At 42.3% G+C, this 12,572-nt stretch overlaps 1 protein-coding gene and 1 long non-coding RNA gene across 4 annotated transcripts in view; one reads left to right on the top strand and one right to left on the bottom strand.

Annotated features, from left to right (window-relative positions):
* LOC105473069 (calcyphosine like) overlaps positions 1 to 4,309 on the bottom strand; it is a 39,677-nt gene extending 35,368 nt beyond the window's left edge. Inside the window, exon 1 of one of the 3 annotated variants that reach the window (XM_071099021.1) lies at positions 4,175 to 4,309. The gene's annotated coding sequence lies outside the window, so the exon portion shown is untranslated. Of the gene's footprint in view, positions 1 to 4,062 lie in introns of all 3 variants that reach the window. The other 2 variants (XM_011726681.2, XM_011726683.3) reach the window with 2 other exon arrangements.
* A 16-nt stretch (positions 4,310 to 4,325) lies between these two features.
* LOC139363905 (uncharacterized) lies at positions 4,326 to 7,946 on the top strand. Its single transcript, XR_011625074.1, has 3 exons — positions 4,326 to 4,446; positions 5,000 to 5,066; positions 7,814 to 7,946. It is a non-coding gene; the product is annotated as an uncharacterized lncRNA (long non-coding RNA).
* The last annotated feature ends 4,626 nt before the right edge of the window (positions 7,947 to 12,572 follow it).

Raw genomic sequence — 12,572 nt, 5'->3', positions numbered from 1 at the left:
TTAACCACACTTCCTTGCTCGCTGGCTTCCAGCTGTGTTCCACCATTTGGAGACATCAGCAGATCAGAGGAGAGGAGGAGATAGAGGTTGGAGTATTTATTTCCCCAGCTTCCACTCTGCCAAGCCACAGTTTTTGAGTGACCATATCCTTCACCAAAGGCAGCCCTCCCTACAGAAATGCTTTGATTGAGATATGAAAACCACTCCTCCTTTTGCCCCTTTAGGGCTATGGATAACACCTTTCTTGTCCCTTCTGACTGTGGCATTGCTGGGTGTCTCATTATGCTTTCTCTATATTGCTTAGCCCTACCCACACTTCTGTAAATTGTCCTTCATTAAACTCTTTTCTGTTACTACTTTTGAATGTGCCATCAATTTCCTGCCAAGACACTGATTGGTACAATGTCTTTATCCTGGATGGTATCTGATTTTGCCTAAGGAACCCTACCCCTCTTGCAGTCTTCTCAGATGAAAGCACCTCTTACCCCAAATTCTAGGTATTAAGGAACCTCACAAATTTTAAGATGCAGCCTGTCAACTCCACGTCATGACCTATACCCACATCCTTCTTTGAAGCACAGCCTAGCTGGACAGACTTCCTATATTCCTCTTTGGTTCTGTCAGTTTATAAATCACTGAGACTTTGAATGTTGCCTCAGAGATGTCCTCTCCATTTCAAATGGTGTCATCAATCTGGGAAAACCCAGAGCTCATCTAGGCAATCCATCCAACAGGCAGCTATGAAGTTCCTGGAGTTCCTTGCTTTCTACCAACTCAACTCTATCTGTTTGTTGTCTCAGCATTCTCTCTCAACCAAATCTGGTCTCCTCTGAAAGTCCAAAATTCTTTTTTTTTTTCTTTTTTTTTTTTGAGACAGGATCTCACTCTGTAGCCCAGGCTGGAGCACAGTGGTGCCATCGTAGCTCACTGCAGCCTCAATCTCCTGGGCACAAGTGATCCTCCCACCAAAGCCTCCCAAGTAGCTAGGACTACAGGTGTGCACCACAGCACCCAACTAATGTTTTCTTCTTTTTAGTAGAGACAGGATCTTGCTATGTTGCCCAGGCTGGTCTTGAATTCCTAAGCTCAAGTAATCCTCCCAACTTGGCCTTCCAAAATGCTGAGATTACAGATATAAGCCACTATGCCCAGACTGAAAGTTCAAAATTCAAGATTGACTTTCTCTGCACTGTTCAGTTCCATTACTCCAACTTGCTTCTGACCTTATGGGACCTCCAGTCTTTTGGCCCTACATTTTCACCCCAGACATTACCTACCTCATTCTCTCTTCTGGATTCACTTCCTTTCTTATCCATTTTACACACTGTGCGCATCTTTCTGACCATCCGGTACCAGTGCCTTCCTTCTTGACTCTCATTTGTCGATCTCCCACCCTCTCAAAATAATAGCTAACTTGGTTCAATTTGCCCATGCTCCACGTACTTAAAGGCAGACTGAAGTGTAGCTGAATAAACCCACATACCAGCAGGGACAGGTGTCACTGCAATTCTTCCTTAACCACAGCTAGGCCTTCTGCAACACACAACTCTACTTTTATATGATGTTGGTCAGGTTCTTATTCCAGTCTCCTCAAAGGCTAATCCAAATCTTTGCCACTCCAGACCTTGCCTTGAAAGACCCAGAAAAAAATGGAGCCACAAGTTATGAACAAATTCACATCACCCTCCTCCAAATCAAAATATAGAGCTATTAGGGCATCCTGACTTCATCCTCCCTCCCCCAAGAGAGTTCTGAACTTCCTCCCATCTAAGGATGCCCTCTCTACCTGCAACACAGAAGCCTAACCCTCTAAGACTCTCAGCCATCAGTTATGCCCTTTTCCTCCTCTCCACCAGCTCCTTCCTTTAGTTCATGAATCCGCTGTTGTCCCTCAATCCTGGACTCCCTCTAGCTATCACCCCTCAAAGTCAAACTATTTGAAAGAATGTCCAGACTTTCCACTTTCTCATGCCCCATTCATACTTCGGTCCATTTCAGTATGGTCTTCACTCTGTCATTCCAACAAATATACTCTCCAATAAGTCATTGCTAAACTGTTTGCCAACTTCAACAGTCATTAGCCCTTAGTTCATGTCTCCCAAGAGTTGACTATTGGTCATTCTTCCTTTTTAACACCCTTTCTGTCAATGGCTATAAATCTAATTTCCTGTCTCTCCTCCTCCCTCTTGGATCTGTCCTATTTTTGTTTCTTCCTTGTCTTCACCTGCTTCTTAAGTGCTGTTTCTCAGGCTTCAGTTATCTATTCTCTTCTCACTATTCCACTATCCTATGGCAATCTCAGCCATATCCCCTGATAAAATGATGACTACCAAACCTTTATTCTAATGTGGGCACTCTCTGGAGCCAGATTTCTCACAAAACATGTGCACTTGGATGACCTACAGACACTTTCAGTTTAAGGTTCCAGAGCCAAATTCATTACCTATCTTCCTTACTCCTTGCTTCAGGAAACAGCAATACCATTTACCCAGATCACTAACTGACTATCATCCTAGACTCTTCCTCTCCCTTTACATCCAATTGGCAGCTAAGTCCTATAGAGTTTCACTACCTTGACACATCCTGCATTTCCATTCCTTCATCTCCATTGCCACGGATACTGACTCAGCCCAGGACATGGTAACCTCTCATTTCCACCATTGCAACTGTCTACTAGCTGGTTTCCTGCTCCTAGCTTTGCCCTCTCTGCTTTGTCTTTCAGAAGACTGAGCAATCTTTAGAAAATGAAAACATGAACTTCACGATCTAGTTTAAGACTTTTTGATGGTTCCACATTGTATACAGGTAAAATGAAAGTTCTTAGCATTGAATTCATGCAATGACCCTTCCTATGTCTCTAGCCATTTCTAGTAATTCTCCATCCATTCAAAATCTATCCTGCATCTCTACTCACTCACTTTCCCCAAACACACCATAGCATTCTATATCTCTGTGCCTTTGTACATGTTTTCATACTTTCAGGTACACCTTCTTTTTCCTGTTGGCCCAGAGAAGTCCCACCCATCCTTCCATAATCATGTGGTGAAGTCCAAATAGCATTCACATTGCACGACAATGTAATTTGTTTTCAGAATTGCTTGCCTTGCTAGACAGACTATAAGGTCCTTACGAGCAAGGGCTGTATCCTTTGTGTTTCCTATCATCATATCATCAGGGCTTAGCAGGATGCTATTATATTGCTATCAGAATTTATCATCGCCATTACTATTGGGTAATTGCTATCAGAATGTAAATACAAATGTATGCATGAAATTCAAATCTCAATATTTAAAACTTTCAATAACAAAATAGATTTTTGTGGTTGTAGGGTTTGAGGAAAAAATAAGTCAAAAAAAAAAAAAAGGAAAGAATTTCATCTACTTAATATGGCTTAAATACTCCTCAGACTGAAGGCAATAGAGATGGCTGCGTGGGTCATTGGTGGTGTCCTATACTGAGAACGTAAAGAAGGACCCACCCAAGTCTCTGATGAATCAAATAAAATATTTGATATAATTTTGAACAAGCCATGTAAGTACACTTTAATAAGCATTCTAATTTTTATTCTGATTCTCAGTTATCAGTGTATAGCAGAAATAGCATAAGTTTAAGTATCAGACAAAGCAAGGTCTGAATGAAAGTTGAAATGTTTTATTGTTCTGTGCCTTGGAAATGCTGAACCTCTCTGAAACTCAGTTTTATCAGTGGTCATCAGGATCGTTAGAGCAATTCACCCAAACCCTTCACGCTCAAATACCTAGTACTTAGTGACTGCTCAATAATGTCTACTTCCTTCCCCTTTACTGAATGAGATTGGTTTTTGTACATGTTTATCTAAGCATTTTTTTGCAAAGATTACAAAAATCTTTCCCAGTACCAAGCTCTTTCCTCTTTTCACTGACAGCCTAGTGATGGCTTCGTTAGTCCAAGAACTCTCAAAGACTTTTAGGTTTTCTTTTTAGAGAGTAACATCTACTGTCTTCTTTTCTTGGCTAAGACACACCAAGAAGAAATAAACCAAACATCAAATCACAGAATAGATTTAAAAAAAAATTGATTTACCTTAAATGCTAACCTTTTGCCACCAGTTGCTTCAAACTGAAACTATGGACGCTCTCTCCTGCATCTAGGAAAACTGGTTCCTCCCAAGCCACCTTAGCCTCCTCCCTCTTACCTGTCTTCCTCAGAGGCCCTGGTCCAATCTCTTAGTATTAATTGGACGGCCTGGGATCACTGCTGCAGACTCACAGCCTGATTGGCTCAGCTCACTGTCAATCTCTACTCTGGTTCTGCCTTTTCTCAAGTTTACACTCCTGTTGCCTAGGAAATCTCAGTGACTGTGAAAGCTCAAGCCATTTGCACTGGGAGAGAAGCAAGCAGGAAGTTTTGCTGGCAATAGTTTGGTTTCTAGAACAGCATCAAAACTTGTCTCCCATGTTTTGTAAGGTAGTATTCAGCACATGGTCTTCTTTCTTTTAGGCAGCACTTTCCTGTCCTTCTGTTGTCCCCAGAAACCTTACTGCTAGGGTGCCTCATTACTAGGTGAAACTTAAAACCACAACTCTTGGGAGCAGGCAGGAGTAATTATAGGTGATTCAAGATTCTCCCTCCTTCTCTGCATTTGCAGAGGATGACATTTCTGCTGTTTTCATCCTTGGTTTATTCTCTTCTTTTCTCTTTTTGTCTCTTTTTACTTCTGTTTTTCACATGTTCCCTAGCAGTTACTTTGCCAGATAAGAAGAAACCTTGTGGCTTAGTTAGAGGAAAATATCTACATTATGCTCTCTTTCTTTGTGTGTCTATGACATCCACCCTATCCTTGCCATTCCCACTCCTGCACATCCTGCTCTCAGGAGCAGGCAGGTATAATTACTGGTGATTCAGACCTTACACTTCTCTCTTTCTCTCTCTCTTTCTCTCTCTCTCTCTCTCTGTCACACACACACACACACACACACACACACTCCTCTGTATATAACATAATCCTGGCTGTGTGCAGCATCCTTGCAGTATGAGAACTCACAGAACTGAGTAGATGCCAGGCACCCAGCTCTACAGACTACCAGGCAAGTTCTTTCACGGATTTGACAAGGGTCTGGGTCCTTTCCTGTATCTGCAGGGAGTATGCATAGTAGCTATTTCATCCTTTTATCTGAATTGTCTGAAGAATTGTCCCAGAATTAAGCAATTAGAACTATGGTTCCTCCAGGGCGACCTCAGATATCTAATGTTTTCTTTTCAGTGGTTTAACCCACAAGATATCATGCATTTTAAACTTTTAAGAAGAAACTTAATTCCATCTGCGAATGCAAAAGCAAATATGAGGGTACAAACATTTAAATATTAAGTTTTTCTTGAAAGCCACCTACCAGAGAGCAAGTTTGGGGCAATAAAGATAAAAAAGAAACAGGAAAATGGGGACGACGGACAGTATTATGGAGCCATCGTGCAAGCCCTCAATAGTCTGCCTCTAGGCTGTCAAATAAAGTAAAAAGAACAAAATCTCTGGAGTACTTAAGCAACATTTTTGCTTGTTTCTACTCCTAGCAACTGGTGTAATTCCAAGGGTTTCACCATGTGTAGAGATAGTATCTACCAGATCCAGTTCAAAAAACTAGATCTGGGTTTGTGGTATTGGGTTTCTGACATGATTGATTATATTTTAAGGCATAAGTATTCTTTCCAGTGGTAAAGAAGACAATGATAGTCTATGGTGCAATGTGGTAAAAAGATTTGTAAAATATTACTACTGGATTCCTAATCAAATATTCATAAAAGGCAAATCTCTGAGTAATTGTGATACCTTAAAATATTTTAGTCAAACTAATAAATGTAATGAGGATGACTGCTCCTAACTGTGGTAGACGAAGTAAAGAAAAAGGATGAACTCAGGGCTTGAAATTCCAAGTTCAAGTTCCACATAAATGATCTGAAACCTTCTATGTCTTCCCAGAGGAATGTATTTATCTCCCATTGTCATCAGCCTGAGGTTTCAGAGAATCAAATCTAGAGTCTCATCCTGAGAGTGGCAGAATTACAGTGCAAATTGAATTCCCAAACAGGCAAAGTATCTTCTGCTAAACTGAGGGAATTGATTGGGAAGGAATGAGATTCTGAAAATTGGAATGAAACATGTAGGGTAGATCCTGATGAAGCTGAGGATACTTAACCTCTGAATTCTCCTGCATCTTCTTTGCCAGTAGGAGCAACCCTGCTATTCATGTCTGAGAAGGTTCATCCTGATTTTTCAAAGGAAAGTGTACTAGCACCTCTGAAGTATTTTAATTGGAAGACACTGCTGATTATCCTCAGAATCTACTTCCACCAAACCTCTTGACTTGTAGAACTCTATCTAGACTCTAGTCCCAACAGGCTTGAAAGAGAAATTAAAATTGTGAACCAACGGAAAACATAGTACATACCAAAAGTAGTGCGCATTTTTTTCAATTTATACAGACAGAAATCTGGTGAATACATGTGAGAATGTAAGTTAATAGTGTGAAATAATGGTTGAAGGAACATAAAGTTCACTCGAGATGAATTTATTGATACAGGCCCACAAAGCACAAATTCTCAATATAGAGTTGCAGCTTGATGGGTTATATACAGCTCTGTGTTTGTCTGGTTGAGTTAAAAATGAAACAAAGGGTAGCCTGCACTAAATGAAGCTGAAATACCAGAATTGCCTTGGGACACTGAAGAGGAAGGTATGTAAAGGTGTAGGGAGATTGAAATGTTGGACTGGATTTATCATGCAAGACATGATTACCAAGGGAAATTGGGTTGCTACTACACGCTGATGTAAAGAGTAAGTCTGAAAAGGAACAAAATCATGTCCTTTGCAGGGACATGGATGGAGCTGGAAGCCATCCTCAGCAAACTAATGCAGGAACAGAAAACCAAATACTGCATGTTCTCTTATAAATAGGAGCTAAATAATGAGACCACATGAACACACGGAGGAGAGCAACACACACTGGGGCCTGTCAGAGGATGTGGGGAGAGGAGGGAGGGGATCAGGAAGAATAACTAATAGATGCTGGGCTCGATATCTAGGTGATGGGATGATCTGTGCAGCAAACTACCATGGCACACATTTACCTGTGTAACAAACCTGCACATAAACCCCCGAACGTAAAATAAAAGTTGGGGAAAAAAAAAAAAGAAGCAAATACTATGTTTTCATTTTCTTTGTAGCACTTGTCACAACTGCGATAATTTCTTTGGTTTACTGTTATAGGTCATTAAAAAGAAGAGTAAGCCTGGGATATAGGAACTCTGTTAGCACATCACTAAATATGCCCATGCCTTTTTATTAAAGTCAACAAAAAATCTACAATAGCCCAATTCAGGAAGGAAAACTAATAACCCCAACTCTTCAAAAATGAATATTTGGAACCCCTTCCCAGTCAGGAAAAAATCAATTGCAGTACTTGTCGAGGGCAAAGGGCATATGATATACAAATGCTAGCTATCACCGTATGATCAGTTGCAAAAGGATTGTAAATGTTATGAGTATTTACCTTTTATTTTGTTATGAATTTGTGAGTGTGTAGAATACTATTGTGTTCTTCTCACTCTATCACCTTAAAATCTAATATATTACTTCACAGTATTTATGTTACAGAATATCAGAGATAAGAGTGAACATCACCCAAGGACCTCTACTCTGGGGAAGAGTTAGTATATTCCCAGTATGCTATAGAAGAGTTGTAGTAAACTGTGTTTTTTAAATGTCAACTTGACATATGCCATTGAACCGAGTTATCAAATCAAACTCTAATCTGTGTGTTGCTCTGATGTTATTTTTTAGATGTGATTAATATCTGCAAGCAGTTTATTTGAAGATATTGTGCCTCAAGACTGGAATATCAGGAACATTCTGTCACTGCCCTCCAAAAACTCATGTCCTTATCACATACAAATACATCCATTCCAACCCTCTAATTTCAAAGTCTTAACTGGTTTCAGTATCAACTCAGTAGTCCAAAATCCAGAGTCTCATCTGTGAACCTGTAAAATCAAAATAAGGTGACACCTTCTAAGATACAATGGTGACACAGGCATATGGTGATACAGGCGTAAGACAGACAGTCCCATTCCAGAAGTGAGAAAGAGCACCCTTCCATGCTCCCTCTCCCAACAAAAATAACAGGCTCCAAGTAAGACAAAAGCTCAGCAAGGCAGGTAGACATTAAATTTTAGAGCTAGAGAATAATCTCTTTTGACCCCATGTGCCACCTCCTGGACACGCTGGGCTAGGATTGGGCCCTCAAGGCCTCAGGCAATTCCACCTCTATGATTTTGCTGGGTGCAGCTCACATGATAGGGGTTTGTGGAGGTATGGGGGAAAGCCAGGAGAAAAAAGTCCAGGAAACAAGAAGTGGAATAGTGAACACGTGAAGACAAGCTTCACCAGTTCTTCCATTTCACTTTGGGTAAGCCCCAGCCCAGGCACCTATATTCCAACTGCCCAAATCCCTGATCTGTGGCAATCTTCCACCAAAGATTTCTTCTATGACTCGTGGTCTCCATGTCAGTGTGATGAGCTTCTTCTCTGTGCTCAGACCTTAGGCATTTCTTATTCCAAGATACATGTTGCATTCTGACCAGAGATTTTATGGAAGTACTGTGTCCAAAAGAAATAACTGCATTGGTGGAAAATATGGCACAGAGCTGTGAATGTGAGTTGAAGAATTATTGATGGACAACCAATCAGAGCTATTTCTGGGATCCTTCACTTCGGAATTTTATGTTACTGTAGGAGATAGAAATATAGGAGCTAAAGGGTGAGTCCAAGAAACTTCCACTGGAGGGAGAAATATGTAGTCAACACTTACAGCCAAAATTCTTGAGATTGAAATGTATTAGGATGGTGGAAAAGTAATTGCAGTTTTGCCATTACTTTCAATATTTGGCAGGATATTTCTTATTTGGGGCCTGAATTTTGTGCAAAGTCAAATTAAGACATTCAGGAAAATTGTGGGATTGTTCTAGAACGGGCGACATCCTAGTCTCTCTTGCAACTGGATTCCATGGGATGTCGCCCGTTCTAGAACAATCTTGGGATACTAAGGAAAAAAAAGTTTGATTCTCAGGAGAGGTACAAGTTCCATCACACTAATGTGTCGACCTTACATAATGACATTTAGAAAACATGATTAGGTACAGAGTTTATTCAAGTGCAAAGCTTGAGGATGACCACCCAGAAAACACTGACTCCAAACAAATGGGGTCAGTGTTCTGAAATGGAGAAGTTAAGATTTCACTTAAAAGGTAAGAACAGAGAAGTTTTAGCAGTATTACAACATTTGCCATACAAAATCAGTGCACACATTACAGTGATTTGATTGGTTACAGATTGCTGCATCCCCAGGAAGATTACTTTGTTACTCCTTAAAAGGGCTAGGACCTGAGGGAGTCTTGTCTCTGGCACCTCTTGGTCTTCCTAATTATCTACCAGAGAAGAATAAGGAAGGAGGTTAATCTATAATCAGAGAAGCATAAATTGCAGCTGCATGCTACTTGACTGCATGTTATGTAACTCACATTCCTCTCAAGCCTCAGAGTAAGTTAAAATTCCAACAGCTCTAAGTCTGAATCATTTAATTCTACATATGTCTTCTCCTAAACCATGCTTCAATATGGGCGTTTTCTTGAATCTAAGAGTCTTGGCAGCAGAGAAAGCCAGATCAGGAAAGAAGGTATGGCAATGGCCAAAAATTAGAAGCAAGTATTATTTGGGAGCTGAAGTCCCATAGCGACTGGATTCGAAGTAGAGGCTGTGGTGCTAGAGAAATAGTATGTATCTGTGGGAGTGACTATTTTTAACATCCACACTTGTGTGGTCTGAGGTAATAAGGAATACATAAAGTGAAAATCTCCTACCCCTCAGACTGCCTGCTCTTACTCACATTTTATCCATGTAAGAAGCAGAGACAAGGGGTGACCACATATGCATCCATTCATGGTGGGTCTTGATGAGCCAGAATGTTTTCTAGAACAAAGCCTGGGATTTTAGCACCTCACAAACCACATCAACTCCCTCTTGAAGACTGAGGCAGGGAAACAGTGTAATTGAAGAGATCCACTTTTAATTTCTCCTAAAGATCAGGAAAAACAAACACGCAAAAAAGGATTAACACGGAGTCACCGCTTTCTACAACTGTTTTTGTTGTAGTTGTTTTGAGATGGAGGGTCGCTCTGTCACCCAGGCTGGAGTGCAGCGGCACCATCTCGGCTCACTGCATCCTCCACCTCCCGAGTTCAATCGATTCTCCTGCCTCAGCCTCCCGAATGGCTGGGACTACAGGCATGCACCACCACGTCCGGTTAATTTTTGTATTTTTAGTAGAGACAGGGCTTCACCATATTGGTCAGTCTGGTCTCCAACTTCTGACAGGCGATGCAGCCACCTCGGCCTCCCACAGTGCTGGAATTACAGGCGTGAGCCACCACTCCCGACTCGGAGTAAGGCATCAGGAGTCAACACCTCAAGGGCCATTAGGAAGGCTGGGTGCACTGTTGAAAACGGTGCCTCGATTTCCTTAATCCTTGGTATCCCCCTTAGGAAAATAAAAGGGAAAGGCCGAATTAAATGGACTCCTTGGTTTCATCCAGCTCCAGGAATCCCAGATTCTCCACCATCTTAAATTGATCTAAGAGAGAGCCCACCATCCTTTCAGGGTGGGCTTAAGAAGGGTCTTGGGGCGTGCCCTCCTTTCCCATGATATATTTTCTCTTTTATCTTCTATTCCTTTGGGGATAAAAGTAAAAGAAATAAAAATAGGGGCACAAAATGCAAAACTAACTGCCCCACTTATCCTTCAAAACCTTTCCAGTAGCTTGAATGAAAGATAAAAGGGCTTCCAAACACCCGATTGTCCAGGGGTCCTCTCACCAGCCCCAGCCAGTTCTCCGGGATTCCTATGGACGAAAACAACCCCAATTTGCTGTGGCACGTCCAGGAGCACCTTTCCTCCGTCTTTAAGAGCCTGAAAATGCTTGCTACAATTTCTATTGGCAACTACTGAGCACCCCTTTAGAAGAACTGAATGAGCAAGGGAACGTCTCTCCAGCATTGAGGAAGGTGGCCCAGGGCGAACGTATTGGACTGGGAAATTAAATGCTGGCTCCAGCCTTGTGCGATGCAGCGCACGTCCAGAGCTGGAGAGGGAAAAGGAAACTTCCGTTTTCTCCAGAACTGTCTTTTTCACCCCAGGTTAGAGGCCCTTCTTGGCTCCACGGCCCCTACCAGCCTCTTCCTTTTCCAGCCCGAGACACCAGCCCAGCGTGGAGACCTACCTGGATGACCCTGTGACAGAACTGCCAGTGCCCATGCCTGGTACCTGGAACATACTTGTCTCTGGATTTTCCCGCCAAGCACTCACCCTGTGTGGTAGTCATCAGGATTTTGGAGGCCTCTGAAAGCAGAATCCCAAAGAGAAGGAAGCCCACTAGAAGCAGAGCCCAGCTGCCCATCCATGCACACTCTTGCAGAAGCCCCAGAACCCAGCCCTTAAGCTGTGTGCCCTGCACCTACCTAAGGAACCCTGTGCACCTAAGGAACCCTCTGCACCAAAGGAACCCATCTCCCTTTTTTGGATCCTTCCCTGATCTTATGGTGCCACACTTCCTTTCTTACTCTGATGACCTTCTCAAACCCAAATAACTTACATTGAGAGAGGCTCTCTAAAAGAAACCTTTTGGAGACCCTCTTTAAAAGAAATGGGCGGCCGGGCGCGGTGGCTTAAGCCTGTAATCCCAGCACTTTGGGAGGCCAAGACGGGCGGATCACCAGGTCAGGAGATCCAGACCATCCTGGCTAACACGGTGAAACCCCGTCTCTACTAAAAAATACAAAAAACTAGCTGGGCGACGTGGCGGGTGCCTGTAGTCCCAGCTACTCGGGAGGCTGAGGCAGGAGAATGGTGTAAACCCGGGAGGCGGATCTTGCAGTGAGCTGAGATCCGGCCACTGCACTCCCGCCTGGGCGACAGAGCGAGACTCCGTCTCAAAAAAAAAAAAAAAAAGAAAAGAAAGAAACGAGCATTCCAGTGGGAATACACATGGGCATATTCAGGGAGATAAAGGAAGACAATGAGGCTTTTTAAATGGAAAATGAGGAGAGTTACACAGGTCATTTTTAGACAGTTATCCTTGGCTAGAAGGGTCAATAACAAGAGTGACATCAGTCCAAGGTAGGATAGGCAGTTACTGGACAGATATCCTCACAGAAGTATTTTTTTGTGTAAGGATGCAGTGGCCTAACCAAGGTTGTGGTTTTTGCAATCTTATGTGATAGTTCTTGTTATCAGGGATACTGTGTGAGAACCTCCCTTCACTGCCTTCCCTGGCTCCACTGGTCACAGTTTTAACACAGGTGACTACCTTTTGATTCTGACAACTTTCATAATCTTATACTGACATCCCTGTGCTTCATTTCCCCAGATACCTGCATAAAATTTCTAGCTAGTGTCCCAAGCTCTAGAACTCTGGAAGCCAACCCCCAAGACATAATGATCTACAAAGGGGGAATGGCCTGTGATTATTATTCAGGCAGCCTCCTTAGA

This window comes from Macaca nemestrina, chromosome 6 (assembly GCF_043159975.1).
Source record: "Macaca nemestrina isolate mMacNem1 chromosome 6, mMacNem.hap1, whole genome shotgun sequence".
Lineage (NCBI taxonomy): Eukaryota > Metazoa > Chordata > Mammalia > Primates > Cercopithecidae > Macaca > Macaca nemestrina.
This window is presented reverse-complemented; position numbering and strand designations above follow the sequence as displayed.